Raw genomic sequence first — 23,595 nt, 5'->3', positions numbered from 1 at the left:
TAAGGTAGCAGATACCAAGGGAAAGATCCTATCTGGTCTTTGAATTTTTTTCTCTTCTACTGTCCTCTACTTCAAGTTCATTCTCACTTGACATATGGTGGAAAAAAATTAGATCTAAGTTTTTATTCTGCCTTTCTGGCTAGGTCAAGAATCTCTGGGTTTTACATCTTCAAAAGGAAAAGGAAAGACATGAAGTAGTGAAAAAAACTGCTTTCAGTGCTTCTCCTCCTACCCCCATCACGCTCCTTTTTTTCTATGCAAATTATAAGGACTAGCCTGGTTAGAGAAGATTCAAAAGGCTTGTGACCTTTTGTCTATTTTAGCTTAACAACAACTTACAGCCTGGTCTCTCTCTGTCCTTTCTACTGGTCTTAGGGTCAGAGTCCATCTAATCCAATCCTTCCTCATTTTACAGATGAGGAAACAGAACTAGAGCCTTGACTTATCCAAGGACAGAGATAGTAGGCATTGTAGGCAAGATTTGAACTCAAGTCCTCTGACCCTCAAGCAGATGCTCTTTCTGCTGCTTTTCTACATACTCCATGCTCTACATACTCCATAAACCTGAACAATGTCTATTAATATCTGCTATTAGAGAGGCAATGTGGCATAGTGGAATGTGCTCAAGACCTGGAGTCAGGAGAGAAATGTATTCAAATCCTGTTTCTGGCACTTATTACCTGTTTGATCATGGATAAATCCTTAAGCTTTTCTAAACCTCAGTTTCTCATCCATGAAATGAGGCTAATATCCAGAGTATAAACTTCACAACATTGCTGTGATCAAAGGAGACAATAGATGAAAACCATTTTGTAAAACCTTAAAACCCAAATATAAATAATAACAGCCAGTATTTATATAATGTTTTAAGGTTTGCAAGGAGCTTGATGTATGTTAATTTATTTAATCCTCATAACAATTGTGGGAGGAAATTATCACCTTCATTTTACAGAGGAGGAAATTGAGATAGAGAAGTTAAGTGACTTGTCCAGGGTCACACAGCTAGTGTCTGAGGCAGGATTCAAACCCAAGTCTCATTGACTCCAATTCCCACATTCTCATCTAAATGACTCACCTTTGTTGCCTATAATTGTCCTAAAAAATCTCGTAAACTTGACCATGTTGATTAATCTGTAATTCATTCATTCAATGTTTATTGAATGTCTGCTAGGTTCAGGGCACCAGGATAAACATTGTTGAGGATACAAATTCACATACACTTTGAATATATATTCAAATACAATTGAAAACACATATAAAATGTGTGTAATAGAAAATGAGATATGGTAACTACAACATCCCTTCCTCTTTGTTGTGGTTAAATTGCTGTTCAGTCATTTCCAAATCTTGGTGACCCCATTTGGGGTTTTCTTGGCAAAGATGCTGGAGTGGTTTGCCATTTCCTTCTCTAGTTCATTTTATAGATGAGGAAACTGAGGCAAACAGGGTTAAGTGACTTGCCCAGGGTCACCCAGCTAGTAAGTATGTGAGGTCAGATTTGAACTCAGGAAGATGAGTCTTCCTGGCTCCAGACTTAGGTACCTGGGAGGTGGGACACAACAGCTCAATTCCTTAGCTCTGTAGGTGTCAGCTCTGCCAGGCAGCAGAGAGAGCAGAGACATGAGTTAGCTGGGGATAGGACCTTTTGCCATTTTTTCCACCTTCTTTGCAAACAACTGCTGCTGTTGGACCAGGAGAGTGTTGATGGACAATGACCACCAGCCAGGCTAGAGCAAAAGCGGGGTCCAGGGGCCACGCATGATGTTGGATTTGGTCTGTTCCCTGGACTTTTCCTTCTAATCTTGTTGAACTGTTCCTTAAAGGATATAGGAAGAGGGCAAGAGACCCTCACTGGCTAGGCTTTGAGCTGATGTTCTCAGGATTTGTTGGAAATAGCCAACAACTCCTACTCCCTGACTTTTAGCTCCTGAATTTTAAAGGGCTAGGGGTGGAGGTTACATTAAGCAGAAGGCCTGCAAAATGCCATAGGACTCCCAGGGGAATGGTGCAGGGTAGGGGTGAGGATGCCAAGAATAACTTTAGGTCAGCGACCTAACAAGAAATGATGGTGAGATGAGCATCTATGGTCCTTGAATCTTGGATCAGTTACCAACGAACAGAACAAGAGGTAGAATAATATAGGAGTAAGATGAGCAGACCATGAATCAAGGGACCAGTCCCAGACATGATGATGATGATGACAGCAGTAACCATAAAAGGACAATTATAGGTCTCACTTATATGGCACTTTAAAGTTTACAAAGCACTTTACATATATCAATGATTTTAATCTTCACAACTCTGGTAAGTGCTATTATTATCTCCATCTTACAGATGAGGAAGTTGAGGCTTACAGTGGTTAAATAATTTGCCCGGAGTCACAGTGCCAGTTAGTATCTGAGGCAGGATTTGAATGCAGGTTCTACTTTTGGCCCAGATGGCAAGTGACTTTCAAATTGATATAGATGGTAGGGTGGAATGAGCATTGGCTTTGGAGTGTGAAGACTGGATTCAAAGTTTGACCTTTATACCTACTACCTGTGTGATCTAATGCGAATCAGTTAGCCACTATGAACCTCAGGTTTTTTATCCATCAAAAAGAAGGGTTGCACTAGATGATGTCTAAGGTCCCTTAAAGCTCTAAATCTGTGATCCTTGATTCCCACCAGAGCTGATATAGTAGGGTGGCATATAAAATAAAAAAGACAGGGCTGATCAGGAGTAGGGCTTCTGCAGTAAATGTGGAGGTACCTGGATGGACCCCTAAGATTTGCTCCAGGTAGACATTTGGGTATCATGGTCCTGATAGGCACAAAGGTTCCACTGTGGCTCTGAAGAGGAACCAGGGCATCTGGATGGTGTCTATTCTATTCTATTTCTTTGTACTCGCTGCTGCCTTGGCCTTAGGACTACCAGACCCTCTGAGGATACAAAGAGAAAAGATGAAACATTCTCTCCTCTCAGAAAGTTTGCATTGTATTGTGGACAAGGCCAACTGACTGGGAATTTGCCATTTCAATTTCAGTGATTGGATGAGTCTGTATCAAACACCTATGTTTTTGTTCTATGTTATAGATTGTAGAGAAGGTGAGAGAAGACAAGGCCCTTGTTCTTCTGGAGTTTAGTTTAAATGGGGAGATAAGACTTCCACAAAGCAGGGAAGAGTATAATTAAGCCACTGCCACACTGTAAATAAAGCAGAAAATCAGAAAAGGCAGGGATCGGTACAAGACTAGTCATGGAGACTTACTGGAGGAAGCTGGATCTAACCAATACTTTGATTAATGAATAAGGTTAGAATAGGAATTGAGGAGCACTCTAGGCCATCAGAGGCCATGGAAACAGTTTAAATAAAGCTAGAGAAAAGCATGAACATTCAAGCGGGTCAGGAAGGAGACTAACCTCTCTTTGCACAGCTTCTTCTTGTCTGAAGATCATGAAATAATCCTAGCACTGGGAACCCTCCCAGCCATCAAGCCAATCAAGTGGGAGTGGCGGAGTAATGGAAACAGCCCTGGATTTAGACTTTGAAGGCTTCAGTTTGAATCTCAGATCCACCATTTACTTATTGTATGACCACAGGCAAGTTATGTAACCTCCCTGCAGAACAGAAAAGATTTGTGCTACCTGCCTGGGAGTGGAATGAGTTGGAGGACGGACGAAGTGAGATGACACGCAGAAAAATGGTTTTTGTTTTGCGACTACGAAGCATGACATAAGTAGGAGGTATTATTATTATGACAGTAGCATACTGTTCGTTGCTTTTCTCCCCCACCTCCTTTCTTCAAGGGTAGAATCGAAACTAGCAAAACCTGGGTGCAAGAAACTGCTCAGAGCAAGCAGCAGGAAACACAATTTCACTCAAATCAACTTTTTAAATTAGGGGAAGGTGGTAATGAAGCAAAGATAATGAGCAGAAGTTCTCTTTTGCAAATCCTTCAAGTACATGTCTATATCCTTACATGGATATACCCACACCCACACCCACTCTTACACCTCTCTCCTTCCCCCCATCCCTCACAAACAGAGTTGGGAGCATGCAGACATGTGGCAGTTCTTTGTCTTTCTCTCTGGTCCAGAACCTGATGTGTGTGTTCGTCCTTCATTGCCAAAGAAGACCATGCCATCAGAGAAATGATGACATGACTTGCACTTGACTTTGTTTTGAGTGAGGGAGGGCTGTGCAGGTCACCAGCCTCACTTCTCCTCCAGAGCCATCTGAATCCAGTGACCAGATATTCATCAAAATGACTGGAGATGACCCAGGATGAGGCAATTGAGGTTAAATGACTTGCCCAAGGTCACACAGTTAGTGAGTGTCAAGAGTCTGAGGTGAGATTTGAACTCAAGTCCTCCTGACTCCTGTGCTGGTGCTCCATCCACTGTACCACCTAGCCAGAACCTGATATAGTGACTGCCAAGAAGGAGCAAGCACCCTCTAAGCACCCTCTGAGTTCAGCACCCTAGGACAAATGCCTGATTATTCTACCCTATCTTCAAATAATATCATGAGATCCTTCCCTTAGGGCAAGGGTTCTTAACCAAGGGTCCAAGAACTTGTTTTTAAAAAATATTTTGATGCCTATATTTCGGCATAGTTGTTTTCCATTATAATCTTATATATATCATCTTACGCATTTACAATATTCTAAGAATGAGTCCGTAAGTTTTGCCAAATTGTGAAAGGGGTCCAGAACATAAAAAAGAGATAAAGAACCTTTGCCTAGGAAATCTCAAGCTCAGTTTAAAAAATTCCCAAGAAAGCACAGAATCTGATATTCTCACTGATGCCCACTTTGTCCTTTATACCTATTCCCTATAGCACCTCTTGTCCCTTTGTCTTGGATTTTTAATTAACTGTAATTCTTCTGTTTGTTTTTCTTCTGGAATTCTTTTATGTGTGAGTTAGATTTGAATCCCCAATTAAGCCAGTTGGGGGAAGAATCTATTCTTTCCTCTTCTTCATATTCTCTACCTTCCCTCCAGGGCTGGCATCATAACAGATACTTCTTAAGGACTTTCTGAGTTAACAAATGAATAGAGAAGAGCTCATTCTCCAACCTGCCTACAAGGAAATTCATGTAGATTCAATTTAAAAAATTGATTCCACCCTCCTGGATTCTGAATAAAGATAAAACAGACCCTGAATTCAATGTTAACAACAAATAAGGAGGAATTGATGTGCCATCTTGGTAGCTCTTTACCCTGAAGCATTCTTGTATCTGTTGTAGCCTTATTCAGTGTGAACCCAGCTATGGAACATGCCTAGCCAGCTGTCAGTATGTTATAGTTGTGGTGAATGGTTACAGTGAAAAGTAAGAGATAGGGCTAAACAATTCCTGGGAATTACTGAGCTGATTCTCCTCTGGAAGACAGATCTGAGTGTTTGTTTTCTGGGGGCCACCACCCTAATTGAAGGGCTAGCAGATCTGAAAAAAAGTATAACGAGATTGGAAGGTGGTTCCCATTGTAAGCCTGATTTTTAGGAATGGGAAAAACTCCCAGAGGGTCCATTTCAATTTAGAGAATGCTGGGGGGGGGGTTATTTTAATTCCAATGAACACAACTTTTTGACAACTCACATAAACTTTTATGGGAATGAGCCATGACATAATATTACAAATCTTTCTCTATTAGTGTTTCCTAATTGGTATTATATTCACATTTGTTTTAGAAATAGACTCTAATGAAAAAATCTAATTACCTAATGAATTGCTCTCCTAGGAACGAACTCTTGCGTGATAGATTAACTTTGTATGAGGCACGGGAATCCATTTTAAAGGGAGTTGTTTTAGAAAGCTTGACATGAGTCCACCCAAGTTGCTTCCTCCTTCCTCCCCCCACGAATATTTTAATGGTGACTCCATGATGATTCATGAGTTGAGAGACCTTCAGTGGGAAACACAAATCTACAGCCCATCAAGAAACATCTGCGCCATTTTGTCCAGGCAAGCTTTTGAAAGTCCCTGAGATGAAGAAGCACTTGTTTTGAAATGTACTTTCAAAATAAAGGTTTCATAACAAGGATTGTTGCAGAATCAATTTCTTCCGTGAACATCATCCTGGAAAACAATATGATTTATGTTAGTCTCCAGCAAGGAGGTTAGTAGGAAGAACTTTGCTGGTAAAATGAAAAAAAATTATGGAATTGAAATTCAGCTTAATTTATTTTTTGTACACACATATGTGCGCACACATAAATACACAACTAAATATGGAATTGGGGGTGTTTCCTGTTTGGTTTCTCCATTCTTCTCAGGACTCACAACACAAGAGGGGCACAGTAGTGCAGAGGAAAGCATGCTATGCTTAGAGTCAAAGGCCCTGGGTTCAAATTAAGTTTCTGCTACTTACCACCTACGTGAACCTGGACATGTCAACTAATTTCTCTAGGCCTCAGTCTCCTATCTGTAAAATTAAAAGGTAGGAGTAGAGGAGCTCCAAGGCCCATTCCAGCACTAAATATATCATTCTAGGTTTCTTTTGTATCCAAGGTTGAAATAACTTGGTATGGAAATGCATCGACCCACGAATGGAAATATTTTGTTGTTGCCACATAGATAGTTGGGCACCAAAACAAACAAACAAAACTTTTGGCCCAAACAGTAGCCACAACCTCAGTCTCATGTCCTCATGTGATGTTTGCCGCTGAACATTTTCCAGGATACGATATTTCCTTCTCGCAGGCCTTTGGCAAATGGAGAAGCTACACAGTTACACTAGATTGACTAGCGCAAATGTCTACCCTGCTAGCACAAGAGATGATGTTGGCTGAGGGATTGTTAAATGTCATCCCGGGGAAGTCTCTGCCATGAGGAGGACTGCTTCCAAACTGGAAAAGTTTCCAGTTGAGCTGTGGAAACATCATCCTGCTTTGCATTTATTGAGACTTATGAAATATTTTTCAAATGTTGTTGGTTCAACCTCTTTCTGCCAAACGCTTTTCTTCTTAAGTTCTAAACCCATAAATTCCAATAGTATTCTAATACTTGTGCTTTTGATTCATTTACACTTAACTCACTATCATTTTTAAAAAGATATTTGGTAACTAAGAAAACTTTGGAGATTTTTAATAACACCCTTCTCCCCTGTTTCCTTTTTTTCCTTAAAACTGGGACATCACACTTTGATACAAGTAAGTGAAAACCAAACCTTTGAGCTTCAAGTGATTATAATCAAGATTCCCATAGGGTAAAACTTTACAAAATGGTGTAGCTACATCAAGAGGGCAGAGTGCCACAGGAGATAAGAATACTGGCCTTAGTTTGAGGAAAATTTAAATTCAAATCCCACCCTGATGCTTACTCTCTGTGATACCATGCACTTAACCTCCCTGAGCCTCAGTTTTCTCATCTGTAAAATGAAAATAATAACAATTGCAATGTCTACCATATGATGTTATAGTCAGGGTCAAATGAAATAATATGTGTGTGTGTGAGTGTGTGTGTGTGTGTGATCTTGTATATCTTAAAGGCAATTCTCTAAGTCTACAAGTTGCAGAGCAGTTGTGGCTCTACATTGATAAAGGGGATTTCCTTATTGGGTGTTTCCTATGGCAATTAAATCACCAGTCTGGTCCAAACTAGAAGCTGTGGCTTAGTAGTGCCAGAAAGCAGGGCTGTAGCTGTCTTTTATTCACCCCCACTATTGCATGTGTTGGGCTACTCCTCTCCAGACATGCCCTCGACGCCTCCACTCTGGAGAAATGGTTTTCCTTTCAAACTGTGCTAGAAGAAACCATGAGAAGGAAAGTATTATGCCAGCCAGCAACTCACCATTTCCTTCAGTCATTCTGCTTACTCAGTGCTTAGAGAGGAAGGCCCTTTCCTTCTCTTTCTGCTCTGAGAGGTTACAGGAAAAAAAAAAATCAGTAAATCTCTTTCTATGGCTCTGAGTCCCAGGTAGAAAATTGCTCTTGCAAAATGTGTACTATAATTTAAAGATCTATGTTTCTCCTTTTTAGGGCACTTCCCTATCGACTCTGTGCTGCATTTAAGCAAGGACATTAACAGATAAGCAATTTATAGTATAATATAATGACATAAATGGGTAGCAACATTTGTCCTACTTAAAAGACAAATCAATAGAAAAGTAAATAAAATTTTAAGAAATAAAGACAAGTTTCAGAAAATAGACATATTCTTACCTGGAAGGAAGGGAGAAGGCAAGGAGGGAAGAAGATCAAAAAATCACCCTTTGAGTGTGTCAATAGTACCAGGGTGGGGCTTAGTAGCACCGTCCATTCTGACGCTCCTTAGGTATGATCTGCAGATATAACCTTAGTCCCGGAGCTGAGGGCTGAGCATCTCATTCTGGTACTGTACCCTTGGTTCCAGCTCTATTGTCTCTAACTGTGGCTTCCTTTTCCTTTGTCCCTAGCATGTCTGCTTGTCAAGATTCAACTTCCTGTCATGGTTTCTAGTCTCAATTCCTGGGGCACTTTGCTTTCCATTCCTGGCTCTGCTGTTCCAGTCTGCCCCTGCTCACCCTGCTATATTGTCTCTTCTTATGTATGGTCTTGGTGTGCTCTCTACCTCCCTTAAGAGAGATGGAGCTAGCTTGTCAGTCTGATGGTCCGCATCAGACATATTGTACAGCAGCTTCTCAATAATGCCAACAGAGAACCTCATATGAAAATGTTAGCTATTATCATTCTCTGAAAATAGATAGACCTTCACTTAGAAACATGAACTATTACTAATGACCAATAAAGGAAAATAGAACGATATTCCCAGATGTGATAGAATTGTATAATATTATTAAATATTAGCTCCCTTCTACATTGCTGACACCAGCCGTAACATGATAGCCTTCTTTATTTTCTCTAAGGATGTGAATCAGAGATTTATTCTCACTCTGTAAGCACCTCCCTCATTACCCCCAACTGCAGCCTGAAGTTTATTTGCTCCTTCCATGACAGGGACTCATTTTTTTCTGTTTCTTCTTATTCCCCTTTCACTTTCAATCCCTAAATAGGGCAAGAATGTGACATATGGAAGGACGAAATGGCCTGGGATGGCTACTTAGAAGAAAGAGATGAATGGAGTGGTTTTTAATACATGACCTGAAGGGACAGACATATAGTTGGCTAGCAAGCTGGCCTTATAGAGTATGAAATTCAGATATATACTGTGTCCAAAATAAACTTAGTAACTGAAGGAAAACTGTATCACATCCAAAACTCATATCTAAATGTGTTAGGACAGTAGCCTTTATTTATATGGGTGCTACCTATCCAGCCATTTCAAAAAATCTGGAGAAGTGGGGAGGAAAGGGAATAAGTTTTTATTAAATGCCTACTATATGCCATGCACTATGCTAAATCCTTTACAAATATTATCTTCTTTGATCCTCAAAACTGCCTGGGAGATAGATGCTATTATTACCCTTTTTTATAATTGAGAAAACTGAGGCAGAAGGAAGTTAAATGACTTTCCCAGGGTCTCACAGTTAGTAAATGTTTGAGGCCAAATTTGAGCTCGTCTTCCTGATTACATGACTGATGCTCTATCAACTGTGCCTCCTAGAAGCAAATAAAAAAAAGGGTGGAACCCTCTGAGTAGCTCAGATCACTATAATAAAGTCTCTTCATTAGAATCAGATATGTCCTCTCAAAGCAGGAAGCAAGGTTTCTCTTCTCCCAAATTCTTACGGCTACAGTGGTGCAGTAAGTAATCATTTCCCCCAGCAATGAGGGGAGTCTTGTGCAAATGTAGAAGACTTGAGCTTTAGGTTACTTATATTATGTTCTTATAATGATATTGACAGATGCACAGATCACCTCTGATGGGTAAAGCAACCCTAGAAGTGGCCACGCCCACCAGACCATCAAGCCTGTTTCCAGAGAGGTCCCCACAACCATCATTAAGGGGAGAAATCATTGTGGAGGGGGATGCACTTTCCAGATCATCACCATCAACTGTTGACCAACTGTTGCTGAAAGACAAATAGACACAGGAACCCTGGGAGTGGCAGCACCCCCTCTGCCCCAGACTATGAGCCCCACTTCTAGCCCTCACAATCATCATTTGGGAAAGGAGCACCTATGGAGAAGGGTTCAGTTATTAAGTACCAGATAGCTAATAAGTAATTAAGTTATTAAGGTAAGATGATCCACCAGCTGTCAACCAACTGGCACATGCCAGGCAAGCAAGTCAGCTTAGCTAAAGCAGCTAGGTACCCCACAGGGAGAGATAGTAGACAGCATAAACCAGGAAAGTCAAAGCAATACCACCATCTTGACCATCATCTTCCCTCAGATCCTGATGAAGGTCTGAAGGAGTGGAGGCTTTATTTCACTTGGATGTATCTGTCATTAGGTCTGTAAGCAAGAGAAATTATTGTGCCTCAAGGTACCCACACTATATTCTTCATAACTTTTGGAGGAGTATATCTAGTGCAATACTTTGCACAAAGTAAGTGCCTAATGAATACTAGCTGACTTGAACTTAATGTATTTATAAATTTTTAAGTAAGGAAATGTCTATCTCCAGAGGATGTCCAGCTTCCTCCTTAGTCTCAAACTCTAGAAACACTTTTTAATTTGACCAGTATTCATTGTGTACTTTCTCCTGTGTGTTTATCTCTGTACCTGGTGTTAGGGAAAGAAAAGACAAAATGCCCTTTTTCAAGACACTGGGGAACATAAAACACGTATATATTAAACAAAGAAGACTATAGGACTCCTCCTGACTGAGGAGAAGACATCCCAATGTAAAAGCAACACAAATTTAAAAAAAATAAGTTTCTCATTAACAAGCATTTATTTTCTGTCTTCTACCTCCTTTTCTGCCCTGCCCCCCAAATGAAAAAAAAATGAAAACCCTTAGAATAAATATGCATAGTCAAGAAAACAAATCTCCATACTGGTAACATGCAAAAATACATGCCACATTCTGCATAATATGTTTATGATTTCTTTTGCAGGTGGCAGAGAGCAATCTTTATCAGCAGCAGTATGGAATTGTGATTGGTCATTTCACTGCACAAAATTCAGAAGTCTTTCAAAGTCTTTTGACTTTGCTGTGTTATTATAGAATATGTTCCCCTGGCTCTGCTCACTTTAGTTCATACGTCTTCTCAGGTTTTTCTGAAACCAGCCCTTTTGTCATTTTTTTACTGAAAGTTCTAGTCTGCTTTACCTTCCCACATTTTTGTGGGGGGAATACCCACTTTTTCCCACCTAAGGATGACCTAACCCTGAGGACAGCTTGAAGATTGATGGGTTCCTGCCCAATGTTGGCCGTATCTTAAGGATTCCAGCCACACTGCTCAATTCACTGTCTGCTTCGCCTTTCTGCTGGCTGCCTTGCTCCCAATGGGTACCATCCTTTCTTCCTCCCTTTTATGTTTTGTTTTAAAACATGCTATCCTCAGGATAGTAGTGGCTGTCTTCTTTTTCTATTCTCAGTGCTTACTTAACACAGTGCCTGGCTTATAAAAATGCTCACTCTATCTATGTATCATCTATGTTTCTATGTATCTCTCTCCTCCTCCGTATGTATGTCTCTATCTTTCTCTATCTATCTATCTATCTATCTATCTATCTATCTATCTATCTATCTATCTATCTATCTATCTATCCATCCATTTATCTACCTACCTGTCTGATCTTCCTATTGTATAGCAGTATTCTTTTATAGTATTACACTTATATTAAATTTATTGTATATAAATGAATATATTTATTATATATAATAAGCTATATATAATAAATAAATAATAAAATAAATATATTTATTACATATAATTAAAGATAAGTACAAATATAAAAATGTTACATTTCTACACCATAATTTGTTCAACCATTCTCAATCAATGGACATCTGTTAAATTTACAGTTCTTTGCTACTACAGAAGGAGGCATTACAAATATTTTAGCCACAACAGCTCTTGATGCCTCCCTCCTAATCCCAGGGGACAGTCAGAAGTTGCTGTGTCATCCCGGCCATCTGATTTTTTTTCCAGCAAGGGAAAGGAGAGTATGTCCAGTTCGACGAGAGCTGCCCCAGCCCAACAAACCATGAGTTCCTCTACAATAACAAAGTGCTAACTTGTGTATAAAAAGTGCCCCAAACATTTGATACAAATAGTTGTGCTGTTGGTGTTTCAAAAGAATAGAGAGATGTTGTTTGGAAGAGCCAGGGAAGGTTTCCTGTAGGAGGGAGGAGCTGGGGTGGACATTGTAGCACAGGGAGGATTTGGTGAGGTAGAAAGAAGAGGGTAAGAGGGGCAAAGGGAACAACAAGGACAAAAAGGCAGAAATGGCAAGGAAGGGGTTGGTATTCTTTCTTTCAGGATTCCCTATCTGACCCTTTCACCTCCCACCACCCAAGAAAAAAGTAAAATTCTTTGTAATCTGGAATCTCCACCTTAGGGCCATAATAACTCAATGAACACTTCTGGAAATCCTCTGCATTATGTCTGCTGTGACCTAAGTCTGATACTCCAGGCTCTTGTGAGATTCGCTTCCCATTAGCCCTACCTCCCCTCTGTCCTCTTCATTATCAGCAATGTTGCCCTCTCAGGTTCCAATGAAGTGAATTTGTTAGGCTTGTACCTGGGCAGAGACTGTCCCAAGATCAGAGGAGCATAGGTTTAGAGTTGGAAGAAATCTTAGAGACCATATAATCCAACCCCCTTATTTTACAGATTAGTCAAATCGACAGCTACTATGCCTACTATGTGGCAGGCACTTTCTAAATCCCTAGATTAGAAGTTCCCAAACTTATTTGACCCACTTCCCCCTTTAAAAAAATTACTCAGTGCCCCCCTGGAAATGTTTCCTTTAACCCTTTAACGGTTGGGTTTTTTTTTTTGGAAATTTGCATCATTTCATATATATATATATTTTAAATGACATGTATTACATTTCTTAACTTATTGTAAATTTGTGGGGTTTGTCCTGCAATTAAATTTTGATGATGCCATATTGTGTCATGTAACCATATAGTATCATATGGTAAAGAAGTCATTACAGGAACAAATTCCTGCCAATGTATGCTGGACTTCCCAAGAATGCATGACACGTTCACTTGTCAACATTTGCTGGTTGAGACCTATTAGCGAACTTAACCACTGATCAGTTCTAACTTGCATTTTGTGTATTTATTTGGAAAATAATAATAATAAAATAATACAATATATAATAAATAATAATGTAATTAATATATTATAAATAATAATATAAAAATAATGAAAATAAAACTAATCAAAACAGACTTTAACTGTTACACAACAGATGAAATATATATGAATGGTTTTTCAAAATATTCTTCTCTTCTTTCCTTATGCTTCCACTACCCCTTTATTTTTATTCAATGCCCCCCCAATTGCACCAGAGGCTACTACCGCCCCCCCCCTGGATCATTCCATTGCCCCCAGGGGTTGGTATTGCCCACTTTGTGAATCCATGAAAAAAGAAAGATAAAAGTCACCACTTTCAAGAAGTTCACAACCTAATGGGAGAGACAACATACAAACAAATGTGTAAAAAGAAGAAAATAACTACGTCTAAAGATAGAGCATATAGACATGTATATTTACATATACATACACACATATATTTATTATATATACATATATACACACATGCATATTTATGCATATGTATACATGTATATTATATATACACATACATATATAATAAACTGGAGATAATTTCAGAGGGAAAATACTAGCTTCCATCTGTCTCTATTAAACAAAGAAGTATATTAAGGATAAAAATCCAGAACGACAACTAGTTTTAGCTTACCCTAACCATAATATTTTATCAAAAACTAGCTTAAGATGATGAAACCAGCTCCCAGGGAAGCTGGTGATATATTCGAGGTCAAATAGGTAAAAACAACCAAAAAACAACAACAGATAAAGGATTTGTGGAAATATATGCAAATAAGGAATAATGAAGAACAAGTAGTGAGGAAGATGATGTGTGGGTACATCCTGAAAAGTCAGAGCAGAAATATCAGTTGATTCAATTAAAATCTCATTAGCAATGGTCACTCTCCATAACACACTCTCTCTACTCTCTGTAGTTCATTGGTTCATGAGATAGTTAGGTGCCATAGAGGATAGAGCACTAGCTCTGGAGTCAGGAAAAACTGAGGTCAAGTTTGGCCTAGATACTTCCTAGTCAAGTGATCCTTGCCAAGTCACGTAACTGCTATTTGCCTTATATGTAAAATGTTTGCATATAAACAGACTAAGATAGTATACTTATGTGTAGTTTCCTTATATGTAAAATGGGTTTAGGGCAGCTATGTGGTCCAGTGAATAGAATGCTGGGTCTGGAGTCAGGAAGACTCATCTTCCTGATTTCAAATCTGGCTTCAGATACTTACTAGCTGTGTGATCCTGGGCAAGTCAATTAATCCTGATTTCCTCATCTGTAAAATGAACTGAAAAACGAAATGGCAAACCACTCTAGTATCTTTGCCTAGAAAACCCAAAATGGGGCCACAGACATAACTGAAAAATGACTGAAAAAAGGGGGGGGGAGAGCAACAACTTCCCAGGGTTATTGTGAAGATTAAATAATATTTGTAAAGCACTTAGCACAGTTCCTGGCACACAGCAGGGACTATATAATTGCTAGTTATCATTATTGTTCCAATAATTAAATTGTTTAAACATTTCTAAGTAATAGACTAGCAATTTTGTTTAAAACAAACTTCAGTATCAGATCTGCCTTTATTTTATTTTCCTTCTCAATTCATAATAGAACAATCAGTACAATTATCCAAATGGTAATCTTCTAAAAATTCTCTGATAATGCAGAAATTTACTAGAACATGACACAAATCTTTGAATTGAGTATGAAGCTCTGTACTTCCCACAATATACAATCTCCAGTCTTTGGAGGCGGGGAATACAGATGAAGGGTTTTCTAGAGTAACCCAGCTACAATGCTTCCATCATCATCTTCAAAGCAAGCTTGCTGGGTGGTAGAGATGTGAGTCTACCCAGTTCAGAAATCCTTTAGACATTTACATTTTAAAATATAAGCCAGATTCTACACTCCTCTTTTAGAATTGCTTTCCCAAATGGCTAAATTGAATTTAATTGGATATTGGTCTTCCAACATCCCTTGGCTCACAATCAATCATTGACCACAAGTTGGGGATTGACTCAAATGGGTGAGGAAGTGAACTGTTAATCTTCTGTGCTAATGCAAGGGATTATTGTCAAAAGTGGCGAGCCTGTAAATGTAACTAATCATTTGCCTGACTTTGCCTGCGAAGTGTTAAGGAAGAAGATACTCCGTGGAGAACATGTAATGTAGGGAGGGAGTCCTGGCTAGACATGTAGAACTAGAGTAGATGGCTCAAAACCCAGTAGGACTGTGTTCAAGAGACCCCTTATACACTGGCTGCAGCCTTTTATTGCTATGAAGATGCCACTCCAGAATCCATGGCAATGCTGTTTTATACGTGCAATGCAAATAATATGTAAGAGGACAATAATGAAATGTCAGTATATTCAAATACATTCAAAGGGATTTGAGTGCAAACCTGGACTCCTCTGCCCTTGCCTGGAGACTCAACATTAAATGGCTAGTGACTCAACTCTGGTTTGAAAATTTGATCCCTCCATTTAATGTTGAATTTGTTAAGGATATATACTAGTGGGAACAGATGCACTAAATATAATTAGGCATCTTGTGGTTCTCAGCACACATCATCACAAGTGAATATTCAGTATTTATCATATCAGGAAGCCCTTGGGAACATGATCTACATTCTCACCCCTAGTGAATATGTTCAGGACCCCCCTCCCTACCCCACATGCGAGGGATGGTACACAGGGTACCTTTAGAAGGGGACAAAAGTCAGTCACTGTTCTTGAGATGCCTGCTGCTTGGATGGAAGTGTCACTCTCCCTGCCTCCCATCCTACTTCCTCAAACCCACCAACGCTCTCCCCAAAAATTATTTAATTAGTTACAGAATATCAGCTAACGTCTACCCTAATCAAAATTCTGTTGTTCAAATCCAATTTAGAGGGTTTTTTATGCTAAAATATTCCATTTTATTTATTTCTAGAGATGTTTTATTTTCTTTCAACACATAAATGAACAGTATTATTATGTTTATTCTCCTTTTGGGTCTTCTTTAGCAAGCTATTGGCTATTTTTCATGATAGTCTATGTTTATTTTCATACAGCAGTTTATTTGTGCATATTTTAATTTTTTGTGTGTTTCTAACGGTAGCCATCTCTAGAATAGGGCGATGAAAAAAGAAAAAAAGAAATTTACATCATAACTATGTTTTATACTTAAAAGAGATCGAAAGTTGTATATAATAGATTTGCAGTTTTGTGTGTAATCTTTTTTTATTATACTATGAAAATACTTTATTCCACACATTAAAAATAAAATAAATTTCTAAAAAAATAGTTTTCCAAACCAAAGTTTGCTGACTGACCTGCCTGGTCTTACCTTGTTTGTCATCTCCATGTCTAGGAAGACAGACATATAAAGTGGCACAAGTGGGTTAATGTGCCAGGTCAAGTTGTCAAAGTCAAAATAGATGTTTGTGACCTTGAAAGTTGAAGAATGAATACTGAAACTCTCTGAAAACTGAAGTTGGCCCTGGAATTACGCCCTTGGCACTTGAAAAAAAGAAGCAAGATCAATTTGGGTGTATGACAACATGTATTAGACTATTTGGAGAAATTTAAAAAAAACAAAACCTGAGGCCTAGAAGAATCAAATGATTTACCCAATGCCATAGTGCCAGTTAGAGGCAGAGCTCAGACTTCCAGATCCAGGCTCCTTTGTCTTTTTGTAGCAACTATTCTCTCAGAATTGGAGAGCAAGAAGGGAATGGTAGAAATAAAATTGGGTTGGTAGGAGTTGGGAGAGTAAGGAAAACTGGGATTGAATCCTGTTTCTGCCAGGTCTAACTAGATGGGTGACCTTGGGCAAGTCACTTTATCTTGTCAGTTCTCAGTTTCCTCATCTATAAAATGGGTGGGGGAAAACATTGAACTATATGGATCTTTAAGGTTTCTGCTAGTTCTAACCTGTTATGATTCTACGATTTTCCCTCGACTAATGGGTTTTCATGTTATTAGAGCATGACCAATGGCCATTTCATTAGGGGAGTTTTATTTCTAGGTTCATTTCCTAATCCCCTATTAAGTCGATTACTTAGAGAGGAAACAGTCCAAATCAAGATGACATTTCAAAATCCATGGCCCAGCCTGTTCTTGGAGGAACATCTAAACCCTTACTCATATTAAAAACCTTATCCTCAACAGCAGCAGCCCAGCCATTTAGGAAAATTAAAAAAGAAAGATAGCATGGAAGAGACAATAGTGGTTGATTTTTTTTAAAAAAATAAAATAGCTAATTAAAGGACATCCCATATTGCCTTTTTAAAACTTTATCTTCCTCTTGGCTTGTCCTTTATCTGATTTAATCCAGAAGGGTCAGTCATTATGAAAACGATTTTGCAAAGAGGTGCTTCAATTTCATATTACTTTATTGTTATGTATTCTATATGTTCACCCCCTACCTGATAAAGGATTGCGCATCTTTCCATATATGCTTTGAAATCTTTTATCATGAGAAATTAACATTCATTTCAAGACTGCAGCCTTCAGAAGTCCTGGGCATTTTATCCTTGAAATAGTCTTTGAAAATTAGTTGACAATGTTTTCAAAGTCATGGAATACTGGAACTATACAAGATCTCAAAAAATCACGACTCCTTGGAGAGATGAGGAAAATGAATGTCAAGTGATGGCTGTTGCTTGTCATTTGTTCTTGAAGAGGACCATGACATCAGGAAGGTGATGCCATCATGATTACATGTGAATTGGATTTAAGAGAGTCAGGGCTGTGCAAAGTCACCAACCTCACTCTCTCCTCTAGAGCCATCTGGGTCCAGGGGCAAGGTACAGATCAGGCTGATGGGAGATGGCCCCACCAGTTAGGTGATGGGACTTACCTAATGGTAAAGCTAAGATTAGAACCCATGCCTCCTGACTCCTTGTCTACTGCTTTTCCTATTATAGATCATTTATCTTGTACCATAGGTACTTTCCCATGGCCATAATATGACTCTTACTATAAGGGTAAAAATCTTCTGTGGATGTCTCTTGAGCAGGAATTTCTACGAAGAGGGTCCTTATGCTAGATCTTATTGTTGTGAGAAATTGTCTGGGTATAGTAGGAAGTCTGATGACAAGGGGACCTCATGGCTCATGGCTCTACATTGTCTTAACTGGGATCTTGAAAAGTCACTCCACTTCTCTGGGATTCAATTTCTTCATCTGTAAAACAGGAATAGTTACTCCTACCTATCTCGTACAGCTAGTATCAGGGTCAAGCTAGAGAACAGGTGGAGAAGGGCTTTTAACATTTTATATTGCTGTGGCACTACATTACATGTGATTATTATATACTGTATAATTAGGGCAGTGTGGGTGCTAAAGAGTTGCTCTCAGACACTGGATGACATGGGTTGAAGACTTGACTGACATACACTGTGTATGGGACTGTGAGCAAATACCTTCACCTATGAGGGCCCAACTCATTAACACTGAGTTATTTGGGAGGAGGGATTTTTCTCACAAGGAGCTCCTCACAGCAATAAAATCATAGATCTAGATCATATGACTAACATTAAAGAAAAATGGTGAAATCATTTTTTTCAGCACTGTCAAGGAATGGATTGTTTCACATAAAGGAATTTTTACCTAACTAAGGCTTGTTCCTTTCATGTGATAAAATTTTATTTTTTTCAATGGGAATCTTTCTAAGAAGTATTCCATACTATCCTCTTATTTTTTATTGGAAGCTCACTGACACATATGATATCGTGTACTTGCTATAAGGAACATATTTCAGTCAGTTGCAGACATGCTTCTAGAGAGGATGTCTGGAGAAGTGGTTGGGAGAAAGAGATTTTTGAATAGTGTAAAGTATGAAACCTATATTCCCTGTGTGAGATCATTATCTCTTTCTCTCCTAATCTGACTTGATAGCTTACCTCACTCCCAGCTGAAGAATTCATTTAATCTAGTGTATACTTTGGCATATTCTAATCTGCAAAATCCATGAGATGTCAGTTTGCAAATTTACTTGGATTGATGGGTTTACTCCATATTTGTTATTTGTGAAGGTTTTTGTGTAACCAATGTTTGGTGGCAAGGGGCTAAGCTCTTGAGTATAAGACAAGGGTTACTTGGCCCCCTAAGGAGTGATTAAGGAAGTGGTTTTCCTTATGAACCCCTAAATCATACCTCTATACTAGAAATAATTAAGGGGTAGATACCTGAAAGATATAATTCTAGCACCAAACCCCTTTCTGAGACTGTAGGAGAAACTGATTGCCCTGATCCAGCTTAGCCCTTTTCCCATCTAGGTTGCTGGTGATACTGGCTTGGTTCTCCTGCTCTCTGCAGTGGTGGGCCAGACCTCAGATCACAATTTGTCAGGCCATTCTCTGTATTTTTCGACAACTTTTGCACACATATTCTATACAAAGACAAAGAGATGGGAAATGGAGTGCTGTTTGTGAAGAACTGAAAGAAGACCAGTCTGGCTAGACTATAGAGTATAGGGTAGGTGTGGGGAACCTGCAGCCTCTAGGCTACCTGTAGCCCTTTAGGTCCTCAAGTACAGCCCATTGACTGAATCCAAGTTTCATAGAAAACATCCAAGGATTTGAGACCAGGACATTAAAAGACAAACAAAAGAATTTACATTTTTATCCTTGGAATAAATAACCACTGAAATTTATTGGGTAAACAACACACAACCAAGTACAGATGTGCTATGCCATTAAAGACCTTCTGTAATATTGATACAAGATCATTAATAGCTATTCTTTGAGTTCAATTATCTAACCAGTTTTAATTCCACCTAACTGAATTCTTATCTAATCTATATGTCTACACCATTTCCACAATAATGGTATGAGATACTTAATCAAAGCTTTCCTAAAATACAGATGAACAACATTCACATGCCCACAGCATTGCCTTGATCACCTAGCTGAATAATTCTGTTAAAAAAAGAAAATAAGGTTGGTTTGACATGACCTGTTTTTGATGCAGTCATGCTGGCGCTTTGTGATCTCCACTTTGTAGGTGCTTAACAACCATCTTTTTAATGGTCTGTTCTGGAATTTTCCTGGAAAATTAAAGTCAAGCCTGTACGTTATAAACTCTTTCTTTCTTTCCCTCTCTCTTTGTCTATTTGTTCCTTTGGAACAGTTTATACTTATCTAGGAAGTTAGGCAGAGAAGCGGTTAGAGCTTTGGACTTGGATTCAAAAAGCCTTGAGTTAAAGTCAGGCTCAGACCCTTACTAAGTTGTGTGACCTGGGCAAGTCACTTAACTAACTTCTCTCAGCATCTATTTCCTTGTCTGTATTTCTGAGATAATAAGAGCACCTATTTCTCAAGGATGCTATGAGGATCATATGTGATAACACATGTAAAGCACTGAAATATCTTAAAATGCTATGTAAATGTTATCATCACCTTATTCATCAGCACCACCACCACCACTACCATCATCATCATTATCTACAAGTATGGTCCAGCCAAGACCTTTATTCCATCAAGTTTCAGTGATTCTTATGAAGTCAGATTTTCCTCCTTTCATGAGAATCTCTACTTCTTCTTTGTTTCCTAAATTGTGGGCATTTGTATACAAATATCTAAAGTCATAGATTTTACTACTGACTCCTTGCTAGGCCCCACATTATTTAATGTTTTTATCAGTACCTTTGATAAAAGAATTATAAAATGATTACAATGGTTAGATCTGTACCTAAAGAAAATCACTTTGGAAATTTATGGAGGATGAATTACAGTGGGAAGATGATGAAGGAGACCAAATAGGAGGCCAATAAAATAGTCTGGACCAGAGGTGATGAAGGCCTGAACTAATGCGGCAGCTGTGTGAGAAGTGAAGTGATGTATGTGAGGAATGTTGTGGAGATAAAAATTGGCCAGAGTTGGTAACTGATGAGATGTGTGAGATGAGGAAAAGTAATGAGTTGAGGATAGCACTGAGAGAGCAGAAGTTCCTCTTTTCCTTTTCTAAAGAAGAGATAAAAGTTTCCAAGAGGGGTGGTTTTGTGGGGAAAGATAACATTTGAGATATGTAGAGTTTGAGATGCCTATGGGACAGCCTATTCTAAAACATAACCTTTTCTTAATGACTACCATCTAGGAATATACTATTATACTATACTATAATGTATAGCACAATTCTGTGTCTACTTTTGAGGTTTTTGGACTCTTCCCTCAATAGCAGGCTATAAGCTATCACATCTCTGGTTATACCAATCTGTTTGTAATCCTTTCTCTTTACAATATTTCAAGATTTCTGTTTTTAATCTGTTATGGGCTGGAAAAAAGATAACCAAGCTTGTTAAAAGTGGGTGTTAAATAAATGTCTAAATGGTTCTGAACAAAGTATGTGGCTTTATGATAGCTACTTGGTGCTTAGAGGGACCATGTTTCAGAGGTTTGAAATTATGGGAAGACAGACCTCCCAAACCCTTCCTCTTCCCAACTTCCCAATTTCTTTTTGAGGGCGCTGAAATCCTTCTAGTCCCATAGGTTCCCAACCCGAAAGTCGCCTTCAACTGTTTGTTTGGCCTCTTTTACCACCCATTATCTACTTAGTTGCCAAGTATCATTGACTCTATCTCCACAACACATCCCAATTTTCTCTGCTCATGAGGCCACTACCCGGGGTAGGACCTTATGACCTCTTGGCTGAATTGCTGCCTCAGCCTCCTAATTGGTCACTCTGTCCCAAATTTCTCTCTTCTCCAAACCAGTATTCACATGGTTTTCAAAATAAGGTCTTTTTAGTCTTATTCCTAAAACATAGGTCTGGTTTTGTCACTACCCTGCTCAAGAGTTCTAGGGGCTTCCTGTGGATAAAATACAAACTCCTCTCTGGTTTTTCACTTCCATTTGCCAATTCCTGGTCCCTTTTGGGTCTGTTGATTTGTATGTGATTGAGTTTCCATAGATTGGTGCTATAGTTGTTTAGTTGTGTTCAATTCCTCATGACTCCATTTGAGACTTTCTTGGCAAAGAGTGGTTTTCCGTTTCCTTCTCCAGTTCATTTTACAGATGAGAAAACTGAGGCAAACAGGGTTAAGTGACTTGCCCAGGGTCACACAGCTAGTAAGTGTTTGAGACTAGATTTGAACTCAGGAAGATAAGCCTTCCTGACTATAGGTCCAATACTCAATCAACTCTGCCACCTAGCAGCCAATATATTGTTGCTATACTTAGTGACAGTTATGTGGAGGAAGATTCTACAGGTTCAGAGTGACTGAATTGTTGGCTTCACTTTGGTTTTGGTTTCCTGACCTGGATATTCCACAGCACGCTTATGTGTGCAGGCTAAAGGTCAGAACTGATCCTATATTCTGCTCTTTGGCTCAGAGTCACACAGTAATGTTTCTGGAACATGTTCCTTGCTGCTTATAGAAGTAGGGCCACTGTTGTCTTGAGGATGTTCCTTTCTACCCTGGAACTGTGACCAGGAACTGGAAATTGGTGACTGTGTTGCCAGATAGCACCCATTTCTGCTCCCAGTGTGAGTACAGGGGTCCCCCGAGATCTCTTTCTGCCTGGATGTTCAGTCCTTTGGGCATCAGGCTAGTCTTTCAGTCTCCTACATTGCTTCAGCTTTACTATTTAGTTCTTGGCAATAGTACAGTGAGGTCCTCACTCAAAGTGAGACCCTGAAAAGGTTTTAGCCCAAAAGGGCCAGGGTCTCCCATTGAATACTGGGCCATCTCCAGTCATCCTGATGAATATCTGGCCACTGGACCCAGATGACTCTGGAGGAGAAAGTGAGGCTGGTGACCTTGCACTATCCTCCCTCACTCAAATCCAAATCATATCATGTCATCATCTCCCTGATGTCAAGGTCCTCTTCAAGAATGAAGGACAAACACAACAACAACAGGTATGAGGGGAGAAGGGCTTATACTATAGTGGTAGTAGAGTCAGAAGAAAGAAGGGGACACATTCGAAAGATGTTGCAAAGGTGAAATCTACAGGCTTTGGCAATATATTGGATATGAGGAACAAGTGCTAGTGAGAAGTCAAGAATGATACTTAAGTTATGAGTCTGAGGAACTGGGAGGATGGTGAAGCCCTCTCCAGGAATAAAGAAGGTGAATGTGGTTTTGGGAAAAAGATAATGAGTTCAATTTTGTACATGTTGAGTTTAAGATGTCTACTGGATGTCCAGTTCAAGATATCTGAAAGGTAGTTGGATATGGCAGATTGGAGATAGATTTGAGAATCATCAGCATAGAGAAGGTAAGTACATCCATGGGAGCTAATGAGATCACCAAGTGAAATAGGAGGAGATAAGTGGGACCAGAATAAACCTCTGGGGGCCACCCTATGGTTAGAGAACATGATCTGGATGAGGATCTAGCAAAGAAGACCAAGAAGAATTGGTCTGATTATCAGGAGGAAAACCAGGAAGGAGTGGTGTCCCAAAAACCTAGAGAAAAGAGGCTATTAAGGAGGAGTGGGATCAACAATATAAAAGGCTGAAGAGAGGCTGAGGAGAATGTGGACTGAGAAAAAGCCAG

General features: G+C 39.2%; 1 long non-coding RNA gene across 7 annotated transcripts in view; it reads left to right on the top strand.

Moving 5' to 3' along the window:
- The window catches only part of LOC140506395 (uncharacterized), a 162,454-nt gene extending 156,427 nt beyond the window's left edge, over nt 1-6,027 (top strand). For 5 of the 7 annotated variants that reach the window (XR_011967915.1, XR_011967912.1, XR_011967914.1 and 2 more), the window contains one exon: nt 3,417-6,027. This is a non-coding gene — a long non-coding RNA (uncharacterized lncRNA). The remainder of the gene's footprint in view (nt 1-3,416) is intronic. The other 2 variants (XR_011967918.1, XR_011967913.1) reach the window with 1 other exon arrangement.
- The last annotated feature ends 17,568 nt before the right edge of the window (nt 6,028-23,595 follow it).

This window comes from Notamacropus eugenii, chromosome 5 (assembly GCF_028372415.1).
Source record: "Notamacropus eugenii isolate mMacEug1 chromosome 5, mMacEug1.pri_v2, whole genome shotgun sequence".
Taxonomy (NCBI): Eukaryota; Metazoa; Chordata; class Mammalia; order Diprotodontia; family Macropodidae; genus Notamacropus; species Notamacropus eugenii.
The sequence above is the reverse complement of the archived record's forward strand: the minus strand, read 5'-3'. Positions and strand labels throughout refer to the sequence as shown.